Source organism: Sorex araneus, chromosome 4 (genome assembly GCF_027595985.1).
Source record: "Sorex araneus isolate mSorAra2 chromosome 4, mSorAra2.pri, whole genome shotgun sequence".
Lineage (NCBI taxonomy): Eukaryota > Metazoa > Chordata > Mammalia > Eulipotyphla > Soricidae > Sorex > Sorex araneus.
In genome coordinates, this window is record NC_073305.1 from 6613608 (window position 1) to 6637922 (window position 24315).

The following is a 24315-nucleotide window of genomic DNA, read 5'->3' on the forward strand; positions in this document are numbered from 1 at the left end:
CGGCGGACACGCGCTCCCGCGCGGGCGTGCGGGGCGGGGCGCGGGGAGGCTCGCGGGAGGCTCGCGCGGCGGCGGCGGGGTCGCGGCGCGGCCGGGCGGCGGCGGGGGTCGGGCCGGTCCGGACTCTGCACCCCCCCGCCCCGCGCCCCCCGCGCCCGAAGGTCCCCCCGGGACGGGGAACCCCGGAGCTGCGACCTGCCCACGCCGGCGCGGGGACTGCGCGGTGAGTACCTGGCCGGGAAGGAGCCGACGCCCCCAGCCCCGCGATCGGGGACCCGGGAGTGACAGGCACGTGCCGCCAGCGCCGGCCCAATGCTGGGCCCGAGGGCGCGGGGCCGCCAGGGGCCGAGGGACTTTTCCTTCCCTGCAGAAAATAGCTTTTGGCTTTAGCATCTGCCGCGCGGATCTGGCTTGGCTCCTGGACAAACGCTGACGGCTGTCTCTGGCATCTGCGCGCTGAGACTCTGTTTCCCCATCTGTAAAGTGGGCAGATGAAGCCCCACGCCCCAGGGGTGACGGGTAAAAATAACGATAGTGAGCCCCACGGGTGGCACCCACTCAGCGGACAGTCGGATGGAATCTCCAACCAACTACTAACATACGAATCGTGTAAGGTCACCGTGTCCTGTGCGCCCAGGGGTCCCGTGACAGAGGACTTTTTCTTGAGGTCATGGTCCTCCCACTTGGAGAGGGTCCCAGCAGTGCTCAGCTGGGGCCACCCCTCAGGTGCTCACCCCATTGTTGCCAGATCTGACTTTTTGTGCTCAGCTACATGCTATTTCGGGAGCTGGTGGTGGCTTTGGGGGCTCCAGGGCTGCCCCTGGGGTAGCGGCAGGGGGTGTGAGGGACCCCCGTCAGGACACGGTGCAAGCCCTCCGAGCTCTCTCCTGGGTGGCTCCTAAGGACATGGTGGGACAGACACTCGCTCTTTAAAGTTGTCCTTATGTGGCATCATTTTCCCAGCCCCGAATTTTAAGCGTTACCGGATCCATACACTGTGCCAGCCGAGAAGCTCGGAGGAGGGGAAGGCAGGCGGGTGGACTCGGTTATTTCTCGTGGTCCTTGGCAGAGGACAGAGCTGCTGGCATCTGGGGCCTTACGGCTCGGACATCTCACTGGAGGGACGGCGGGTGGCGGAGAGAGCGGAGACTTATTCTGCACCTCCTGCCTCCTGGCGGACGGGGACAGAGGCCAAGGGGGGTGACTTAGGGGCGCTCGGTCCTGACTTATGCGTCCTCCATCAGTGCCGTGAGCAGGGAACACCCCAGCCCACTGCCGGGTGCCGGGAGGAGAGGATGGCAGAGAGCTATGGTTCCCTGTCTTCCCGAGAGACACCCAAGGGAGACCCAAGGGACAGACCCAAGGGGGAGAACCAAGGGAGAGACACCCAAGGGAGAGACACCCAAGGGAGAGATACCTAAGGGAGAGATACCCAAGGGAGACACCCAAGGGAGGGAGACCCAAGGGAGACACCCAAGGGAGAGATACCCAAGGGAGAGACACCCAAGGGAGAGATACCTAAGGGAGAGATACCCAAGGGAGAGACCCAAGGGAGAGACACCCAAGGGAGAGACATCCAAGGGAGAGACCCAAGGGAGAGACCCGAGGGAGAGACCCAAGGGAGAGATACCCAAGGGAGAGACACTCAAGGGAGAGACACCCAAGGGAGAGACACTCAAGGGAGAGACACCCAAGGGAGAGACCCAAGGGGGAGACCCAAGGGAGACACCCAAGGGAGAGACACCCAAGGGAGAGACCCAAGAGATTGACACCCAAGGGATAGACCCAAGGGAGAGACACCCAAGGGAGAGACACCCAAGGGAGAGACCCGAGGGAGAGATACCCAAGGGAGAGACACCCAAGGGAGAGATACCTAAGGGAGAGACACCCAAGGGAGAGACCCAAGGGAGAGACCCAAGGGAGGGAGACCCAAGGCAGAGACACCCAAGAGGGAGACCCAAGGGAGAGACCCAAGGGAGAGACACCCAAGGGAGAGACACCCAAGGGAGAGATACCCAAGGGAGAGACCCAAGGGAGAGACCTAAGGGAGGGAGACCCAAGGCAGAGACACCCAAGGGGGAGACCCAAGGGAGAGACCCAAGGGAGAGACCCAAGGGAGAGACACCAAAGGGAGAGACACCCAAGGGAGAGATACCCAAGGGAGAGACCCAAAGGAGAGACCTAAGGGAGAGACCCAAGGGGGAAACCCAAGGGAGAGATACCTAAGGGAGGGAGACCCAAGGGAGAGACTCAAGGGAGAGACACCCAAGGGAGAGACACCCAAGGGAGACACCCAAGGGAGAGACACAAGGGAGAGACCTAAGGGAGAGATACCTAAGGGAGGGAGACCCAAGGGAGAGACTCAAGGGAGAGACCCAAGTGAGAGAGATCCAAGGGAGCGATCCAAGGGAGAGACCCAAGGGAGAGACCCAGGATGCCGCGAGGAAGCGACCGTCCCGTGATGGTCTCAAGTGTCCTCCATGGGAGTTCCTGGCCCGGGTTCCGAGCCCACTCTCCAGCCTCCCTTTGCTGCCCCTGCTGCAGGGCTGAGCCCCTCGGGCCTGCTCTGCCCCATCCCCCAACATTGATTTTTTTCTCTTTTTTTTTTAACTTTTTGTTTTGGGGTCACACCTAGTTGTGTTCAGAGCTTACTCCTGATGCTGTGCTCAGGAATCACTCCTGGTGGGCTCCAGGGACCCTTTGAGGTGCCGAAGATCGAACCCTGGTCCACCATGTGCAAGGTGAATGCTCTGGCCCGTTTCTTTTCCTTGGAGAAACTTGCCTGCCTCGTCAGTCCTTGGGCTGAGTGAACTAAGCAGCCACTCCTCCCCCCCACCCGTCACCGTTCTCTGCAGACGAGGATCTGACCAGGCCGAGGTCATGGGGATATTCCGGAGTCCTGGATGGGGCTTGGCTGGCCATACACCAGCTCAAATAGTTGTGCCTGACACACAGGCCACAGGCTGTCATGCCAAAGAAAAAGCTGCTCTCATTCAGACGGAGTGTGTGTGTGCATGTACGTGCGTGTGCATGTATGTGCATGTTTGTGTGTGCGTGTGTACACACATGCGCACCAGGAATGGAATCCAGGGCTCTGCTGCTAAGTAGTCCCACCCCTAGGAGGCACTCTCTTTCTGCAGAGTTGGTTTTTTCTTTCTTTCTTTCTTTCTTTCTTTCTTTCTTTCTTTCTTTCTTTCTTTCTTTCTTTCTTTCTTTCTTTCTTTCTTTTTTTTTTTTTGCTTTTTGGGTCACACCGGCGATGCACAGGGGTTACTCCTGGCTCTGCACTCAGGAATTTCTCCTGGCGTGCTTGGGGGACCATATGGGATGCTGGGATTTGAACCCGGGTCAGCTGTGTGCAAGGCAAACGCCCTACCCGCTGTGCTATCGCTCCAGCCCCTCTTTCTCAGAGTTTGTTGAGCTGGGGGTGCCTGCTGATACCACAAGAAGAAATTTGGTTAGGAATAAGATCAACAGGGCCCAGAGAGATCGTACAGCAGGTAGAGTGTTTGCCCTGCACGCAATTAATCAGAGTTCCATCCCCAGCATCCCAGAGGGGCCCCTGAGCACTGTCAGGAGTGATTGCTGAGTGCAGAGCCAGGAGTAACACCTGGACATCACCAGGTGTGACCCCCAGACAAAAATAAACAACAGAGTAGCTTGAGATCTGTGGCCAATTCTTCTTCCCTGCCTCCCAGAATGGGAAGGGCTCGGAGCTCCTGCCTCTTAGTTACCTGCTTAGCACCCGGTTCCGCCTGCCCATGCTTCTCTCCCGTTGCTGAGACTGCACTGAGAGGAGGCACTTCTTAGTCCAAAGGACACAGGGAGAGGGGCTGGAGCAATAGCACAGCGGGTAGGGCGTTTGCCTTGCATGCGGCCGACCCGGGTTCGATTCCCAGCATCCCATATGGTCCCCTGAGCACCGCCAGGGCTAATTCCTGAGTGCAGAGCCAGGAGTCACCCCTGTGCATCACTTGGTGTGATCCAAAAAGCAAAAAAGAAAACAAAAAACAAAGGACACAGGGAGAGCAGAGCAAAACCGGCCCCTGAACACCTACATAGCACACGTGGGGCTAAGGAAGAGACGGAGATCATCCTGATGACGTAGTTTAGGTGCCGGGACCCATCCGCAGTTAACTCGTAGCACTCTGTTAAGTGAGCAAGTAATTTAGGTCTCACTTTGTTTGATTTGGCTTTCTGTCACTTCGGATTTTGGCTTTGGGTGGGGAGGTGTTGGGAGTCTGCCCCAGTGGTGCTCAGGGATCACTCCTGGCAGGGCTCAGGGATGCTGGGGATCAACCTGGGTTGGCCACATGCAAGGCAAACACTTCCCCCGCTGTAATATTGCTCCAACTCCTTCATTTCAGGTTTTGTCTTATTGAATCACCATGAGATACAGTTATAAACTTTCATGTTTGAGTTTCAATCATACAATGATCGAACACCCATCCCTCCACCAGTGCACACTCTCCACCACCAATGTCCCCAGTATTATTCCCCCCCTCCAGGCCTCCCCATGCCTCTGTCACTGTGTCACTGTCATCCCGTTGCTCATCGATTTGCTCAAGCGGGCACCAGTACCGTCTCCATGGTGAGACTTGTTACTGTTTTTGGCATATCGAATACGCCATGGGGAGCTTGCCAGGCTCTGCCGTGCGGGTGGGATATTCTCGGTAGCTTGCTGGGCTCTCTGAGAGGGGCAGAGGAATCGAACCCTGGTCAGCCCGGTGCAAGGCAAACGCCCTACCCGCAGTGCTATCACTCCATGCCCCCTCCCCTGCCTCTCTGACAATTTCCCCCCTACTCTCTCTCCACCTTTGGGCCTTATGGTTTGCAATACAGATACCAAGAGCCCATCACGTTTGGTCCTTTATCTACTTTCAGCACACATCTCCCATCCCGAACGATCCCTCCAACCATCGTTGACTTAGTGATTCCCTCTCTATTCAGTCATTTCAGATTTTAATAGTCCTAAATCAGGTGCTGATTTAGGTGCTCAAAGAGATCCCGGCTCATTTACGAATGATTCGTGTTGTGGAAGAATACTGGGCCAGGAGAACTACTTCCTTCCAGGCTGGACGCTTTGGAACCCAAGACCACAGCCGGGAATCCGTCTCTGCTGCTGCTTAACCTTAGGCTGGGCAACGAGGCTGCACTTCGGTTTCATTTGCTTCATTTATGAAATGGAGACAAACATTCTTCGTCCTACAGATGAAAAGAGATAATGGACGGAGAGAGCTTCGTCAGCGGAGAAAGGCTTTCTAAGTGTAAGTGATCGTCATTAAACTTTAATAAGCGCCCACCCCGGGGTTGCCAGAGTCACCATCTCGCATTGCCGAGCCGGGAGGGGCCGGCAGAGAATGTCTCATTTCAGAAGCGACCCTTGGAGCCCCTACAGGACGCTGGAGCTCCGTCTCCTCTCCAGGGCAGCGGGGGTCCCGGGGAGGAGCCGGCCCAGAATGCAGCAGGCCTGGGGCCTGCAGGGAGGGTCCTTGCAGAGGAGACGAGTGCCTGGGACCCCTTCACCGAGAAGGCCCAGCGGGGTCTCCCAGCTGCCAAGTTGACCACATTCTAAGTCCCATGTTCTTCACTCTCCTTGAATCATCTCTTTCCATGTTGATGCACACACACGTGCGCACCCCCGCACGCATCCCCACCAAGCTCAAACCCTGTGGTCCTGCCCTCCGTCCTCAGAACTCCCTGCTGCTCACCCCCCGCCTCTCCGTCTGGAGATGGAGGTGATTGAGGTCAAATGAGACCACCGCTGGACCTAGCGCAGCGTGACTGTGTCCTTATTTTAAAAAAGGCAGTTAGGGTCAGGGAGATGACTTAGGGGCCGGGGGGTCATGCCCCACATGTGCAAGGACCTGGGATCCAGCCCTGCCACAGGGTGGGCCCCAGCAGGGCCTCTCGGAGTCCACGGCCCTAGTGGCCCCGGCTCTGCTGGACCTGGGCAGAATGGCCTCTCCGGGACTGAGCACTGAACTGCCTGGTGGGCTGAGTCTCACTGGGAGTGACCCCCAGAGCCCAAGAGCACTATTTAGGAGGTAGCACCATATCACTGTCCTCCCGCTGTTCATCGATTTGCTCAAGTGGGCACCAGTCACATCTCCATTGTGAGACTTGTTGTTACTGTTTTTGGCATATCGAATACACCACAGGGAGCTTGCCAGGCTCTGCCATGCAGGCGGGATACTCTCCATAGCTTGCCGATTCCAGTGGAGGAATCGAACCCGGGTCAGCCGCATGCAAGGTAAACGCCCTGCCTGCTGTGCTGTCGCTCCAGTCCCATTTAGGAGGTAACCCCCCAAAAAATAAAAAAGAGGTGATCAGAACACAAATACACCCAGGTGATCGTTCACAGCAAAGACAGAGGCCTCTGGGGAAACCAGCTGGCCACACCCTCACCTGGGATGGCATTTCTTCTTTCTTTCTCCTGTTTGTTTTGTGCCACACCCAGGGATGCGCAGGGCTTACTCCCGGCTCTGCACGCAGGAATTACTCCTGGTGCCCACTCCAGATGCAATCCCGGCGACCAAGAGCTTCCACAAGCAAGGCCCAGGTATGAGGGTTCCAGGACTGTTCCTCCCCGGCCCCCGCCCTCTCGGCAGCCTGGCTGTCAGGCACACAGTCTGCCTCCGGGCACTATCTTGGCGCCAACAGCCCTGGTCCAGAGACCCCCAGTTGAATCCCAAAATGGATTGGCGCCCTCCAGGGATGCCTCTGGAACCCAACCATTTACAATCTTAGAATTCCAGAAGCGCACAGCTGCTTTCACGGCCTCTCATGATTTTCAACATGAGCAATGGAAAATAAATGATCTAGCGTCTGCCCCTGGCAGGCAGACGTGAATGGTGGTGGGGAAATTTGAGTAAAATAAAATGCCCAAAAGTAGAGAGAGAGGGGCTGGAGTGATAGCTCAGCGGGGAGGGCGTTTGCCTTGCACGCAGCCGACTCGGGTTCGATTCCCAGCATCCCTGAGCATTGCCAGGGGTAATTCCTGAGTGCAAAGCCAGGAGTAACCCCTCAGCATCACTAGGTGTGACCCCCCCAAAAAAAAAAAGTAGAGAGTACTGGGGAAATCGTCTGCCATAGAGGCAGGGTGAGGACTGGGAAGGATGGGCAGGTTTCATGGTGGTGGGATTGGTGTTGAAATATTGAATGTGGTCAATTATTGTGAACAACTTTATGAAAATAAAATCTAAAAATTAACAAATATGAAATACTGTTGTGGCAGGTAGTCTGTGGAAACTCTAAAGATTCCCTGAGTCCTGGTAGAATTTACTCTTTATAGATCTGTGAAACCTCCAGAACATTCACACGCAAAATCCATTCCTTTGTGCTAGTGAGGAAGGAAACAGGCTGCCTGGGAGGGGTGAGGGGGGCTCGTGAGGGCCAGTCCCAAGGTGCGAGGCCTCACCCGGGGCCCCTTTCCCACCTTTCCCGGACTCGTCCCTTTGGGCTGCTCAGGTGTGACTGTGGCTATCCCGAGCGAGGGCTCCCCTGACCACAGATGGTGCCTTCGTGCCGGTGTCCTGGAGGCAGACACACTGGGCCTCTTTCTCCTGGTGTCCAGACTGGAACTCGGGGCCCCAGACGGGCAAAGCAGATGTCCAGTCTTGGAGCCCCCACCCTGGCTGCCCCAGAGTCAGCCATCCCCTCTGGGTCTCATCTCGCCTAAATCTCCGACCCGTAACACCCTCAAAGTGAGTCTCAGGGTTTCAACAAACGGGGAGGGCGGGGAAGGGGAGGGACGTGCCACATCCAGCAGTGCTCAGGGCTTCCCCCGGCCTCTGTGCTCCGGGGTCACTCCTGGCAGTGCTGGGGCAAGGGCCTGAGATGCCGGGGGTGGAACCAAGGCAAGCAGCTGCCCTGCTGTGCCGTCCCGGGCCGGGCTCTGAGCCAGGAGAGGACACAGGCAGGAGGCCCGTCCTGCTGCTTCTCACAGCATTTCCCGTGCCAGGTCCCCGCCCCTTCATTCCTCGGCTCGCATGCTGGAAGGAGGTCACCTTCCTGCAGGCCGGGGCCAGTGAGGGTCGTCGAGCCCCCGGGACAGTCTCGGAGGAAGGCCAGCGTGTGCCCGGAGACAGAGTGGCAGGGAGAGTCCGGCACCGAAAGCCAACCGGGATCTTCCCCAGCTCTGCCTCAATCCCAGCTTCGCTCATGCAGGCTGCACTGGGCTTCCCTACCCTCGTTCTGCAGAGTCCAAAGCGACACCCAAAGCTCTGGTTCCCCCATACACACACCAGTCTCAAAATCTGGGAGGTGAGACTCAAACTGTCCCTGCCTCCCTCCACCCCTGCCAGTAAGCAACAGCAGCGCCTGGCAGAGAGGGAGGGAGGCGGGTTATGCCCTCCCAGAGCTGCTGTGTGCGGGCAGAGGGGGCACCGGAGGAGGACAGGCAAGTGACACAGGCGCCTCTGGATTTGGGGAGCCAGAGAAGGCTCCTGAGCTGGGCCCTAACGGAGCGGCTGACCGGGCGAGGCGGCCTCGGGAACATCCGCCGGGCACTGTTCTCTCGGGATTAGGTGCCACCCAACGCTTTGGAGCGGGACCGGAGTGGTAGATGCCAAGGAAACTGGCAGAGCAGGAACGGTTCCAGAAGCCCATCTCACGAGCTGGGGGAGAAGGGGCCACTGAGTCAGTGATGGCTGGGGGGATCGCTCGGGATGGGAGACGTGCGCTGAAAGCAGATAAAGGACCAAACGTGATGACCTCTCGGTGTCTGTATTGCAAACCACAATGCCCCAAAGTAGAGAGAGAGTATGGGGGAGATTGTCTGCCATGGAGGCAGGGGGAGGGTTGGGAATGGGGGGTGATGCTGGGGACATCGGTGGTGGGGAATGGGCACGGGTGGAGGGGTGGGTACCTGAGCATTGTAGCATCAAAATGTAATCATGCAAGTTTGTAAGTCTGTAACTGTAACTGTATCTCATGGTGATTCATTAAAATTTAAAAACTTTTAAAACTTAAAAAAAAAAAAAGAAAGAAAACCCGTGTGAGTTTCAGTCTTCAAAGGACTTGATGACGGTGCGTTTCTTGAGATCATCGATCAGTTTGAACTTCTTCCCGTCATCTGCTTCTGGACTTGCCGCACTCCACTTCCCCTGGACATGATGCTTTTCTCCTTCCCGATTCCGACTTCTTTGGTCTGTTCTTTCTCCTGGGTTTTCCTTCTGCTGGTTAGGGAGATCTCGCATTCGCACCTCGGGAGACATTTCCCCAGCTAACGCTTTCCCCGGAGATACTCCTGATTTCCAACGCAAGAGCTTCACACAGACTTCCTATCTGTCAACACAACATTTCGGGGCCAATATTTATATTAGACAATTTTATATTTATATCCCTAAAACTCAGTACAACGTTTAAACAAGTCAGTGTGGGAAGTAGCTTGAGAGATTCCGTCTACCACCAAGGTGCAACACCCGCATCCGACTCGCTCTGGAACCTGCATCTTTACGTTGGCCTGAGGCTACGCTGTCACATGGGGCTGACACGTGGGTGTCACAGGGGGTCTCCCAGGCCGGGCTGTGACTACCTGTCTGTGGTTCTTTCAGGGGCTTGGGGATTGGCTTTGTGTATGGTAAAATGCACGCAACAAAAATGCACCTTGGAGGGCTGGAGTAATAGCACAGCGGGTAGGACGTTTGCCTTGCACGCAGCCGACCCAGGTTCGATTCCCAGCATTCCATATGGTCCCCTGAGCACTGCCAGGGGTAATTCCTGAGTGCAGAGTCAGGAGTAACCCTTGTGCATTGCTGGGTGTGACCCAAAAAGAAAAAAAAATGCACCCTTGGGGGCTAGAGCAGTAGTACAGAATGGGAGGGCGTTTGCCTTGCACGCAGCCGACCCACGTTTGGTCCCCGGCGTCCCATATGGTCTCCGAGCACCGCCAGGAGTAATTCCTGAGTGCAGAGCCAGGAGTAACCCCTGAGCACTTCTAGGTGTGACCCCAAAAAGTATCACTATATCACTGTCATCCTGTTGCTCATCGATTTGCTCGAGCAGGCACCAGTAATGTCTCCATGGTGAGACATGCCCCCATCATAACACTGTCAGGGACAGCCCCGTGCCACAAGCCCACCGGCACTGCTGGCTGGACACGTCCAAGTCTCAGAGCTCTGTGTCGGTTTAACAGTTACCCCCATTTCCTGTTCCCCCGCTCCTGGGGCCTCTCACCTGCCGGCTCGCTCTCTCGGTCGGCTGAGTCGAGGTCCATGTCTATTTTGTTTGTTGGTTCGGGGGCCACATCAGGTGTTGCTCAGGGCTTACTCCTGGCTCTGCACTCATGAATCATTCCTGATGGTGCTCAGGGACATATGGGATCCATATGGGAGGCTGGAGATCGAACCCGGATCAGTCACGTGCAAGACAACCGCCGCACCCGTTGTGCTATCTTCCAACCCCTCTAGGTACGGATCTGAGCAAAGCCATGCAACGCTGACCTGAGGACACTTGGCTTATTCACTCTGCATGCTACAAGCTCACCCGTGTTGTAGCATGTGTCAATATTTTCTGCGTTTGTAAAGCAATATTTCTTTCTTTATTTTATTTTATTTATTTATTGTTTTGCTTTTTGGGTCACACCTGGCAATGCTCAGGGGTTACTCCTGGCTCTGCACTCAGGAATTACTCCTGGCAGTGCTCAGAGGACCATATGGGATGCCTGGGATCGAACCCGGTTTGGCCACATGCAAGGTAAGCACCCTCCCCTCTGTACTATCTATTGCTACAGGCCAGAAGCTAATATTTCTTCCTCGGAGCCCATGTGTGATACGGGATCAGCATAGGAAGGCATGCACTGAAGACGTCCCAGGGCTGATAGCCTGCATTCCCCAGATTTGCTGACCCGTTATCTTTGTTTTTTTTTTTTCTTTTTGGGTCACAACCCAGTGATGCTCAGGGGTTACTCCTGGCTTTACACTCAGGTGCTTGGGGGACCATATGGGATGCCGGGGATTGAACCCGGGTCAGCCGCGTGCAAGGCAAACGCCCTACCCGCTGTGCTATTGCTCGGGCCCCGACCCGTTATCTTTGACAGACACCTTCCTGGTTCCACTTTTGACTGCCATGCAAATACCAGCTTGTGGATTCTTTCGATCCTGTACGGAAAGTGGGATGCTGATTCTGATGCTAATTCTACATTTCACTTCTTTGTTCTGTCTCTGGTCACACTGGGCAGTGCTCAGGGGTGGTGCTCTGGAGGCCACCTCAGGTCACTGCAGCCCGGCTCTCCCGCATGTCCCCCACGCACTCAACCAGTTGAGCGTCCTCCCTGGCATCTACATGTCCCCCGGCATGTGCACTAGGGGCGGGGACACACCTGGCTGCGTGCAGGGCTGACTCCGGCTCTGCACTCAGGAATCACGCCTGGCAGTGCTTGGGGGACCAGAGAAGGTGCCGGGGATGGGACCTGGGTTGGCTGTGTGAAAGGCAAACGTTTACGCACTTTGCTATCTCTTTAGTATGTTGTTTTTGTGTGGGGGCCACACCCAGAGGGGCCCAGGGTTACTCCTAGCTTTGCAGTCAGGAATCACTCCTGGAAGTGCTCAGGGGACCAAATGGGAGTGCAGGAACGGAACCCAGGTTGGCCATGAGCAAGGCGAGTGCATTACCTGCTGTCTCTCTCCGGCCCTTTCTCCAGTACATTTTACTTAAGAAACTCCCAAGCCAGGGCTGGAGCGATAGCACAGCGGGGAGGGCGTTTGCCTTGCACGTGGCTGACCCGGGTTCGATCCCTGGCATCCCATATGGTCCCCCAAGCACTTCCAGGAGTAATTCCTGAGTGCAAAACCAGGAGTAACCCCTGAGCATCGCTGGGTGTGACCCAAAAAGCAAAAAGAAAAAAAAAAAAAAAGAAACTCCCAAGCCTTTACCCGCCGCAGCCGGACCTTCTCACATTCACCACAATCCCCGGGGTTTCATTTTCTCCACAGCTTGTCGACACTTGTTACAGTCTGATTGTTGTTTTTATATGCAGAAGAATGTTTTAAACCCAGTCTCAGATGACACATGGTTCGTGATCAAGAAGATCATACCAAACAGTGCTCAGAGGACCCCGCAGAGCAGAGCGTTCCTTCTCTTTGGTCTCACCCCTCAGCAACGCCCACAGCACCCAACACCCCAATGGAGGGGAAGGACCCGAGCTCGTACGTGCTACGGCTATGGCACAGGCAGCACGGGAAGCAGGCGAGCAGGCTGCCGCCATGGGACCACGTGCTCTGTGGACCCAAGGATCTGGAGTGTCCTGAGCAGGCCAGGCTGAGGAAACTGTCCGGACATTGGTGGGTGCCTCAGGCCGGAGGAGAACGACTGCTCTGGGGAGCTCCCTTTCGACATCTGAAGCTCTTTGGAACTTGGAGTTTTGACTGTGGTGGTACCACTCTGTGACTTGAATACAACCGTTAGAATTGTAGACGTTGGGGCCGGAGCGATAGCACAGTGGGTAGGGCGTTTGCCTTGCATGCGGCCGACCTGGGTTCGATCCCCGGCATCCCATATGGTCCCCCAAGCACTGCCAGGAGCAATTCCTGAGTGCAAAGCCAGGAGTAACCCCTGAGCAACGCTGGGTGTGACCCAAAAAGAAAAAAAAAAGAATTGTAGACGTTACTCTCAGGGGTGGGGAGTGCCAGGGACCGAATCTGGTGTCACATGCCATCTGTGCTCCACTAATAGCTCCACCTCTGGTCCGGAGTCATGGCATTTATTTTTTTTTTCTTTTTGTATCACACCCAGCAGTGCCCATGGGTTACTCCTGGCTCTGCACTCAGGAATTACTCCTGGCAGTGCTCAGGGGACCGTACAGGATGCTGGGAATTGAACCCGGGTCCGCAGTGTGCAAGGCAAACGCCCTACCCGCTGTGCTATCACTCCAGCCTAGTCATGGCATTTAATCCGGTGGATTTTGTGGCCTGTCAATGACATCTCAATGAAGATAAGCCGGCCACGGGGCCGGGAACCCTAGGAAGCATGCTTTGTGACCAGATGGAATGGATTATCATTTTTATACACTCTGACCTCATTCTGTATCTGTGTTTATGAGGAAGAACAGCATAGAGTCTCTCACACACGTAATGGCTTGGTCTGATTCAAATATCAAGACAACTGAAATAAAATTTCAGTGAATTGGTAAGCATTCCTTTCTCCTCATTTACTTTCCGGGAGCATTTGTGGAGAATTGGGTAGATTGAACTTGCTGGTCAGTTGGGCCAGGGAAGTTAATCATTTAAAAACTCTAAATCAGGGGCCGGAGTGATAGCACAGCGGGTAGGGTGTTTGCCTTGCACTCGGCCGACCGGGTTTCAAATCCCAGCATCCCATATGGTCCCCTGAGCACCGCCAGGGGTGATTCCTGAGTGCAGAACCAGGAGTAAGCCCTGTGCATCGCCAGGTGTGACCCAAAAACTAAAAAAAAAAAAAAAAAAAAAAAAAAAAACTGTAAATCAAAATTCTTTGAGAAAAAGAGGACTATTTGGGTTCTGTGTAATTTCATCTCTTGCTGGGGGCACCACCCTGGCAGTCTTTGGCAGCCGCCGTGCCCAGGTGAGCAGGCAGGGCCGTGCATGGAACCAGGCCCGCGTGAAAGCCAGCACACCAGCCCTGGACTCACTCACCTACCCTGTCTACTTTCTTTCATGAGCTTCTGTAGTTGTTGTGTCTTGAAAAGGAATCTATTTCATTGCAGGTACCAAGTTCCTGGCCACACGTTTTCTAGAATGTTCTTTATAGTTCTCTTAATGCCGTAGATTCTGTGAGGTTGCCCCCTAGATCCTTAGGTAAAGATTGAGGCGTGGGGGTCCTCTCTCTCATGCACTGTGAGTGACACTTGGCCCTTTGTTGCTCCGGCCAGCAGTGCTGGTGACCGGAGAGATGGCACTGCGGCTAGGGTACCTGCCCTGCCCGCCACTGCCACCCCCGGTTCCAGGCCTGACACCATAGAGGGTGCTCCGAGGCCTGCCAGGAGTGATCACTGAGTGCAGAGCCAGGAGGAAGCCCTGAGCATCCAGGAGTAAGTCTGGATGTGGCCCCAAAACAACCACAAAAAGCTCAAGCAAGCAAACAAGTATGTCTAAAGAGGCCCGGAGTGATAGCACAGTGAGGACGGCGCTGACCTTGCACGCGGCCGACCCGGGTTCGATCCCCAGCATCCCATAGGGTCTCCCAAGCACTGCCAGGAGTGATTCCTGGGTGCAGAGCCAGGAGGAACCCCGAAGCATTGCCAGGTGTGAAGCATTGCCAGGTGTGACCCAAAAAGAAAAAAAAAAGTCTCAAGAAAAAATCTCCAACCAAAGAAAGGTCTCCCCCAAACGCGGCTCTTCCGCAGCACATGAGCTTTTCCAGACTAAAGTTAGGGAGTTTGTCACCAGCAGACCTGCCTTAAATAAAACGCAGGAAGTCGGGAGTTTTAGTTGTTATTTGTTTGGGGGCCACAGCTGGCTGTGCTCAGGATCAGGCCAGTGGGGGCTCAGGAGATGTGTATACTGTTCTAGAGATTGAACAGGGTGAATCCCATGCAAGGCCAGTGCTTAACCCATGTCTCTCTGGCTCCCAGAAAGTAATTTTTCAAGTGAAATAAGCACTATAGTAACATCAAACTAGGAACGTATACCCCCACCTGTAAAGGTGAGTACATAGTCAGATAGTCAGATGCAGAACATTCTTTTTTTTTTTTTTTTTGCAGGGGTTAGTGGAGAATACCTGGCATGCTCGGGGGTTACTGCTGGCTCTGCACTCAGTGATCACTCCTGGTGGTGCTCAGGGGACCCTATGGGATGCCGGGGATCGAACCCCAGTCAGGCATGTGCAAGGCAAATGCCCTACCTGCTATATTACTGCCCTGGCCCCAGATGCAGAATATTCCTAAGGCCAGAGCAATAGTACAGCAGGTAGGGCGGTTGCCTTGCACATGTCCGACCCGGGTTCGAACCCCGGCATCCCATAGGGTCCCCCAAGCACCACCAGGAGTAACCCCTGAGGATCGCTAGGTGTGACCCAAAAAGCAAAAAAAAAAAAAAAAATTTTCTCCCCCCACCTGAAAAAGGAATATTTTTAAAACAGTAGCAGTACACTTAACTTTAGTACAAAGGTTAAAGTACTCAGTGTTAAAAATAACTCTCCAACAATAGTTTGATCATGAATATTTCATAGAAAAGCTGTGAAAACAGCAAGGGCGGATCAGCCACTCACTCTGCAAGCGCCGGGCTGGGAGTGCGCTCCACGGCGCCCCCTCGTGTTCAGAGCTCGGCGGCGCTGGCGGTCGGCCCTACAGAGCGCTCAGGCCTGCCGGGGTGAGCAGTGAGCCCCCAAACCAGCAAGCGTAGGAGCCCCCCAGCAAGAGAATCGACCCCCACAGCCGGGAAAGTGTGTGAGCCCGTCAGCACAGCAGCCCAGACAGAGAAGGGGTCTATGAACGTGTGAACGGGCGGAGAGAGAAGGAGGCAACGCTCACATCCCTGGCAACACCCATTCCTGAAGGAAGACGGCGAGAGAGGGGGAAGGAACAAAGGGGAGATTAAGGAGGCAGTAACAGTTCTTTATTAATAATTGGTTTAAATCTAAGTAGATTAAATGCTTTCATGAAAGGCGTAGAGGTGGGGCCAGAAATGAGGTTCTCGTAAGGCACATGAAAAAAGTATTCTGCCTCACTTATCATCAGAGAAATGCAAATCGAAGCAGCCGTGCACAGCGGGGAAGCCGGTTGCCTTGCGCGTGGCCAACCTCGGTTCATCCCCGGCATCCCATAGGTCCTCCAGCACTGCCAGGAGAGATTCCTGAGCACAGAGCCAGGAGTAAGCCCTGAGCACCGCCCGGTGTAACCCAAAACCAAACAACAACCCCCAACAAAAATAAAATGACCCTGGGCCTGAGCCATAGTACAAAGGGCAGGCACTTGCCGTGCACAAGGCCGACCTCGGTTCAATCCCCGGCGTCCCACCTGGTTCCCCACACACCGCCAGGAGTGATTCCTGAGCGCAGGGCCAGGAGTAAGCCCTGAGCATCGCCGGATGTGGCCCAAAAAGAATAAAAAAAGGCATAGAGCGACTGTATATTATTATTCATATTAGCAGTGGTAGAGCAATAGGGGTTGGAGCTACACTCAGCAGTGCTCCGGGGCTTCTCTTGTCTCTGTGTGAAAGAGCAATCTCGGAGGGGTTTTCCACTCTGGAGACGCCATGTTATCTCTTTTTTTGGGGGGTTTGTTTTGCTTTTTTTTTTTTTGGTTTTGGGGTCACACCCAGCGATGCACAGGGGTTACTCCTGGCTCTGCACTCAGGAATTACCCCTGGCGGTGCTCAGGGGACCATATGGGATGCTGGGATTAGAACCCGGGTCGGCCGAGTGCAAGGCAAACGCCCTACCCGCTGTGCTATTGCTCCAGCCCCTGTTTTGCTTTTTGGGTCATACCTGGCAATGCACAGGGGTTACTCTCAGCTCTACACTCAGAGATTACTCCTGGAGGTGCTCAGGAGACCATATGTGGAATGCTGGGAATCGAACCCGGGTTGGCCGTGTGCAAGGCAAATGCCCTACTTGCTGTGTTATCACTCCAGCCCCCATCCCCGTGATCTCTTTTTATTTATTGTTATTATTTTTTTAACGTAGGAGTACTGCTATTTATTCAGCCATTGATTAAGCTGATTGAATTGGGCATGAACTGAACATCACATTTGTCCATTTAATTTCTTGGTAAACTTGGTCCCAAGTTGTTGGGGTACAGCCAAAGGCACAGCGGCAGTTTTGGGGTGTCAGAAAGCCTGAAGACACCATCAGGCTGCTGATGCACTCGCTCTGCAGGTACAGGTTGACCTGTTGGCGCCACCATATCCCCTGAACTTAATTTTAAACAAAAATGTTCACTAGTCCAGGGCTGGAGCGATAGCACAGCGGATAGGGCGTTTGCCTTGCATGCGGCCGACCTGGGTTCAATCCCCGGCATCCCATATGGTCCCCCAAGCACTGCCAGGAGTAATTCCTGAGTGCAAAGCTAGAAGTAACCCCTGAGTATTGCTGGGTGTGACCCAAAAAGCAAAAAAAAAAAAAAATGTTCACTAGTCCTTTGAACTGTCTCCCCAGGCCTTTGAACATAAGTTTGGGGGGTGAGGCGGGAAGCCACACTTATACTCGGGGATCAGTCCTGGGGGGCTCAGGAGACCATATGGGGTTCTGGGGATCAAACGTGGGTTGTCCACAGGTAAGGCAAGCACCTTACCCCCTGTACTCTCTCTCAGGCTCCTGAGCAGAGGATTTTTATCTTTCTTTATTCTTATGATATATCACATTATCGTGAGATTAAACCACACTTGATTACGTTGTATCATCTTTTGAATGTGCCGCTGAATTTTGTTCACTACAGTTTTGTTGGGTATCTTTGCACCTGTGTTTATTAAAAATATTGGTCCGTGTCGCTACACAGCGGGTAGGGAACCTGGCTTGCATGCGGCAGACCTGGGTTCAGTTCCTGGCATCCCATATGGTCCCCTGAGCACTGCCAAATGTGTCTCCCACCCCTCCCCAAAAGGTTCTACTGCTCTAAAAGGGTTATAGATACACTGGTGTGATGGGAGTGGTGTTGTAATTATGTGCATGAGAAACCATTATTAACGGTATTATCACTGTCACTGTCATCCCGTTGCTCATCGATTTGTTCGAGCGGGCACCAGTAACGTCTCCATTGTGAGACTTGTTGTTACTGTTTTTGGCATATCGAATACTCCAAGGGTTGCTTGCCAGGCTCTGTCGTGCAGGGAAAATAAATTAATAAAATTTTAAAATTACATTTAAAAATATCCTATAACTATTGTGTTGTTGTTGATTTTCTCTCAGACTTTTACCAGCTGCTTGATGTATTTTGGTAATCTTTTTTTTTTTTGGGTCACATCCGGCGATGCACAGGGGTTACTCCTGGCTCTTCACTCAGGAATTACCCCTGGCGGTGCTCTAGGGACCATATGGGATGCTGGGATTAGAACCCTGGTCGGCCGCGTGCAAGGCAAACGCCCTCCCCGCTGTGCTATCGCTCCAGCCCCTATTTTAGTAATCTTTTATGTGGTGCACATGTGGCAGTGAATGTGTAAGTCTTCTGGATGCATAGATCCCTTGATTGTTGTGTGTGGGCCGGCCTTTATGATACCTCAAAGTCTTTGTCATCTGGCAGGTGTTCCAACGCTGGACTCGGTTGTCCGAGTGTTCTCCAGCCTCTGGCTCTGAGCCTATGTTTACTGTAACTCTTCAGAGTCTCCTCTAAGGCTGCAGAGGTCGGATTCAGTCTGGGGACCCATCCTTCACTCTGTGGCTTCTGATTGATGAGTTTACGTTGTGGATGGATGGAAAGTGAAATCAACAAAATGAAGAAATGCACAGTCTTTATTTGATATGGATCGGAATATTTAGCAGTGCCTAATAGCTTGCAAAACAGCCAGCGATGTCCATCAGCTGCTGTCAGTCAACCACCGGGTGACCTGGGACTCAGTACAGGTGTTCGACCTGGCACAGACCCTCCGTGACAGGGTCCTTCTCTGCCAGCTGCTCAACAACCTCCGGGCGCAGCCCATCAGCCTCAAGGAGATCAACCTGAGGCCGCAGATATCCCAGGTGCTGCCCAGAGACACAGGCAGGTGCGTGTTTGTCAGTGTGCAGATTGTTACAACATACCAGTCAAACAAAACCTTACGTTCATAGACAGGGAACACCTGTAAAGGCGATTAGAGGCTGCCCCCAAAACCTCCCTCCCTCTCGGAGAGCCCGACAAGCTATCGAGAGTATCCCGCCCACACGGCAGAGCCTGGCAAGCTACCCGTGGCATATTCGATAGGTCAAAAACAGTAACAATGATGGTCCTCATTCCCCTTATCCTGAAAGAGCCCCCAATATGCCATCAGGCTACACTAGCATGCGACAGAAACGAATGGAGACGTTACTGGTGCCTGCTTGAGCAAATTGATGAACAACGGGATGACGGTGACACAGTGAATATTTAAGCAAATACTGTGAGAGCAAAGGAGTAATGGTAATACAGTAGTAGTAGGGTACCTAACACACTGCTTTCTTTCTAGAAAGATCAGACATAAAATCAGTGGCACTGAATTTGAGCTATACTTCAGACCAAGTGCACCTCACTGACATATACAAGGATTTCATCTGACAGCAATAAAAATATACATTTTCCCAGTGTGCAGGAAAGATTCTGTAGTATAGATGTTTCTCTCACTTCCTTGTTTTTATTTATTTATTTATTTTTTTGCTTCTTGTGTCACATCCAGCGATGCAAAGGGGTTACTCCTGCTCTGCACTCAGGAATTACTCCTGGCAGTGCTCAGGGGACCATATGGGATGCCAGGGATCGAACCCAGGTCAGCCACATGCAAGGTAAATGTCCTGCCTGCTGTACTATCACTCCGGCCCTAGTTCTGTGCTTCTAATGTTTTATAGACACCGAGAACATCAACTGCTTCAGTTACTCGCTCAGTAGTATAGATACTCTGCATATTCCTGAGGTAGTTTGATCTGCATCTCTGGTTATTTGAATTTTGCAACCTGCACTTCCTCCCAGGATCTTTCGATTCAAATGTGAAGTATTGGTGCAGTTGGAGAGTCTTAATTTTTCATCCTTTTGTTTGGGGGCCATGCGTAGCAATACTCAGAAGTTTCTCCTGGTTTTGCACTCAGGGATCACTCCTGGCAGTGATAAGGGGACCAGATGGAACACCAGGGATGGAACCTGGGTCAGCCACATGCAAGGCCAGCATCTCACCCATTGTACTATCTCTCCAGCCCCTGAATTTTGGCTCTTGTTTCTCTGTTTTTTTTTTCTTTTTGGGTCACACCCAGTGATGCTCAGGGGTCACTCCTGGCTCTGCACTCAGGAATCACCCCTGGCCATGCTCAGGGGACCATATGGGATACTGGGAATCAAACCCGGGTCGGCTGCATGCAAGGCAAACGCCCTACCTGCTGTGCTATCACTCCAGCCCCTTTTGTTTCTTTGTGTTGCTGGGATATTTCTTATTCTAGTGAAGCAAGATAGTTTTTGTTGAATTAAATTTGCTTAGATTTAGAGGTAAGAAAGAGAAATTACATGTTCAAGAGAGAACACAGGCTTTTTCAGAGTGAAGGACACAAGTAAAGAAATAGACAAGTTGGGGCTGGAGCCATAGCACAGCGGGGAGGGCGTTTGCCTTGCATAGAGCCAACCCAGGTTCGATTCCCAGCATCCCATATGGTCCCCTGAGCACCGCCAGGGGTAATTCCTGAGTGCAGAGCCAGGAGTAACCCCTGTGTATTCCCGGGTGTGACCCAAAAAGCAAAACAAAACAAAACAAAACAAAAGAAACAGACAAGCGAGCCAGATGTGTGTTCAAGGCGGAACACAGGCTTGAAGGGCAAGTGTGTTGGGTATTTGGATGCGTGGATGCATATGTATGTGTGTCAGGGTTTGTAAACAGAGGAGAGTTTACAGGAAAAACATTCCATTTTCCTCCTTCACTCCAGGAGAAATAAAACAAATATTTAAAATAAAAATATCTGGAGTCAGAGAGGTAGTATAGCAGGTAGGACACTTGCTTTGTGTCCAGGTGACCAGAGTTCAAATCCCCAGCGGTGCACGTGGTCCCCCAAATTCTGCCAGGAGTGACCCTAAGCACAGAGCCAGGAGTAAGTCTGGAGCAGCTCGGGTGTGGCTGAAATACAAAAACAAAAACCAAAACCTAAGTCAGAGTTAACAGAAGAAGATAACAAAGATCCATCATTAAAAATGAGCTTTTGAAAAACAATAAAAAAGTGACAAAACTTGAGTCTTACCAAGAAAAGAAAGCATTCCAAATTAGAAACTAAACTGGAGACATTCCAACTGGCTCCAGGGGCTGATGGTCCCGCAGGCTGGCCTTGCACGGGTCAACCTGGGTTTGATCCCCTCAGCTGTGCCAGGAGAGACCCCTGAGCACACGGTCAGGAATAAGCCCAGAGCACTGCTGGGTGTGGCCAAAGCAAAAACACAGAACCAACAACAAGCAAGCAAACAAGCAAAAACAAATACAAGAATTCCAGAGAAACAGAGATCATGATAGACAATACACCAACACGTCAGACAGCTAGAGGGAAAGGGTTCATGCCTGGAAAAGGGCATCCTCAGGAGGGAATTAAGGAGGGGAAAAGTCTGAAGAGGAAACTAAAGAGAAAGGAGATCGTATCAGTAATCCCAATCTCTCAACAAAGAGAAGGCCAAGTTGGAGACCCAAATCTGCTGGGTGTGGCCCCAACACAAACAAACAAACAGACCAAACAGGAAAAAAAAGAAAAAGACCTGGGCCAGATGACGATAATACAGTGGCAAGGTGCTAGCCTTGCAGGAGGCCGACCCCAGATCAATCCCGGGCATCCTACATGATCCCCTAGGTACCAGCAGGAGGAATTCCTGAGCTCAGAGCCAGGAGGAACCCATGAGCATTGCTGGAAGTGGCCCCAAAACAAAAACAAAACAAACAACAACAAAAACCCAACAAATCAGAGGCAGAAACAGTGTACCTCAAAATAGCAAATACTGTCTATGACAAACTCACAATTATATGTAAGAGGGAAAGACTGCTTTCTCCATAGACCAAAATAAACACAAGTTTATCTATTTTCACACGTCCTATTCAAGATAGTTCTGTAAGTCCTGGCCAATATCATCATGTATAAAAAAAGAAATAGGGGTAATCAAATCAGAAAGGAAGAAGTATGGGCCAGAGTGATAGTACAGTGAGGAGGGCGTTTGCCTTGCATGCGGCCAACCTGGGTTCCATCCCTGTCAACTCATATGGTCCCCCAAGCACCACCAGGAGTAATTCCTGAGTTCAGAGCCAGGAGTAAGCCCTGAGCATTGCTGGGTATGACCCAAAAAGCAGGAAAAAAAAAGTGGTCTCCTTTGCCATGATATAATCCTGAACATCTTAAAGACTTGGGCACTTGCCTTGTACATGGCCCACCCGGGATCAATTTGGGATCCCATATGGTTCCCCAAGCACCACCGGAGTAATTCCTGAGCGGCTCCATGAGTGATCCCTGAGCACCACTGGGTGTGGCCCTAATGCAAAAAAAAAAAAAAAGAAAAAGAAAAAGAAAAAGACTCCATCAAGAAACTGTTAGGGGCTGGAGTGATAGCGCAGCGGGGAGGATGTGCAGGAGACCAACCGGGTTCGGTTCCCAGCATCCCATAGGGTCCCCTGAGCACCGCCAAGAGTAGTTCCTGAGTGCAGAACCAGGAGTAACCCCTGTGCATTGCCAGGTGTGACCCAAAAAGCAAAAAAAACTGCTAGGACTACATAAATGAATTTAGCTAATTTAGGGTAGAAAACAACACAAAGTAAGCAGCACTTCTGCACACTAATGATGAATTCTCTGAAAAAGGAATGAGACATCTATACTGAGTATAAAAAGCAATAAAATATCTAGGGATTCATGTAAGTGAATCAATTGCAAGATCTATACAGTACATTTTTTATTTTTAATTTTTTAATATATTTTATTTTCATAAAAGTAATTCACAATAGTTCATTACAGGTAATATTCAAACACCAATCTCACCACAGAACACCTTCCCACCACAAAAAGAGGGAAGTGTGTGAGAATTGTATTTCATTTTGGAGCCATTTAAGTCTGAATATAAGAGAATATAAGCAAGTATGTTAAAACCAAACAAATGTGTGCTACTTTTGATACGTAAGCGAGATAAAAGTGTAAGAGGTTGTGCTCCAGGAAATTCTTCATCGCTCTCTTCTGGGAGCTTTAGTTTATAGTCTCTGGGTCTTGGCCCTTGATGAAATTACATGGCGCTGGGGGCAGTTTGTGGGTGTGACTGCCAAGCTACTGGAAAACTGGGGAACTGGGGGGTGGAGACCCAGTCCTGGTCTGAGCGAGCTTGGAGATCTCAGTCACGGGTTCCTGCATACCTGAGTTTTTCTGCTGGTTTTCTCTTGAGTGAAGAGCAAATATTTTTTTACTATTATTTGTTTGTTTGTTTGTTTGTTTGTTTGTTTATTGCTTTTTCCGTCACACCTGGTGTCACTCAAGACTTACTCCTATCTCTACACTCAGGAATTACTCCTGGCAGTGCTTGGGGGACTATATGGGATGCTGAGGATCGGTTGTGGTTGGCCACATGCAAGGCAAGTGCCTCCCGTTGTGCTATTGTTCTGATCCCTATATTTAAAACAACAAAGCATTGATTAAAAAAAAATACTGAAGAAGACAGAATGAATTGATATGTGTCCAATGTTTATGGGTAAAAAGAGCTCTTTTTTTGGGGGGGGATGGCCACACCCATCCCCCCCAAAAAAAACTCCTGGCGGTGCTCTGCAGCCATATGGGATGCTGGGATGGAATTCGGGCCAACTGCCACGTCTACCAGCCCTGCCGTGTGACAAGGTCCACGCATGGTGGAAGGACATTCAAGGAATGCTTCTTCCTGGAATTAGACAACGACAACCCCCCCGCCCCCAGTTCTTGGAATCAATGTACTCATAATGTGTGCATTGTGCTTCATCTGTATGTTTAGTCTCGGAAGTTCTAGAAGAATGATGACTGGAGACTCAGCGCTCGTAAAACATGCAGCAGGAGATAACCAGTTGGGTCAGTAAGGAAATTTATGAATGGCTTCCAGAAATGTAAGATACACAGAAATCCCCAAGTAGGGTAAGCAACTCGAATACAAAAGACAAAGAAGAAACAGGAAAAGCCCTACCTGGGCCCCAAGTTAGAGAAGTGATGTACCCAGCATGATGACTGAAAGTGGCCCTGCTTACATGATCAGTGACAAAATATGGTGCCCACCCAGAGGAAAGGTGCAAACAGCCCTGACAAGCCTCTACCCTTCACGAGGGCATACGGCCCGGGGAGACACAGGTATGTAGAAATAAATGGAAAGCATACAGAATATGGCACATTGAACCTTTGGCAAAGAAGAAGGCGCAGTCGGCCATTGTGGTATTGGTTAGATATAAAACAAAAGGTTGATCTCATAAAGCAATTTAGAACCTGGAATCATTGGTGAGGAAAGAGTTGGTTACAGTTTTTTTAAATTTAACTTAATTTTAATTTTATTTTATTTTATTGAATCACTGTGAGATACAGTTACAAGCTTTCATGTTTTGAGTTACAATCACACAATGATCAAACACCCATCCCTCCACCAGTGCACATTCCCCTCCCCCCTCGTTTCCCACCGTCCCCCTGCCTCCATGGCAGACAACTCCCTCCCATACTCTCTCTCTACTTTTGGGCATTTTGGTTTGCAATACAGATACTGAGAGGTTATCATGTTTGGTCCTTTATTTACTTTCA

At 51.9% G+C, this 24315-nt stretch overlaps 1 long non-coding RNA gene across 1 annotated transcript; it reads left to right on the forward strand.

Moving 5' to 3' along the window:
- Positions 1 to 49: 49 nt before the first annotated feature.
- LOC129404195 (uncharacterized) lies at positions 50 to 8774 on the forward strand. The gene is made up of 3 exons (XR_008629755.1): positions 50 to 223; positions 4951 to 5267; positions 6461 to 8774. It is a non-coding gene; the product is annotated as an uncharacterized LOC129404195 (long non-coding RNA).
- Positions 8775 to 24315: the final 15541 nt, after the last annotated feature.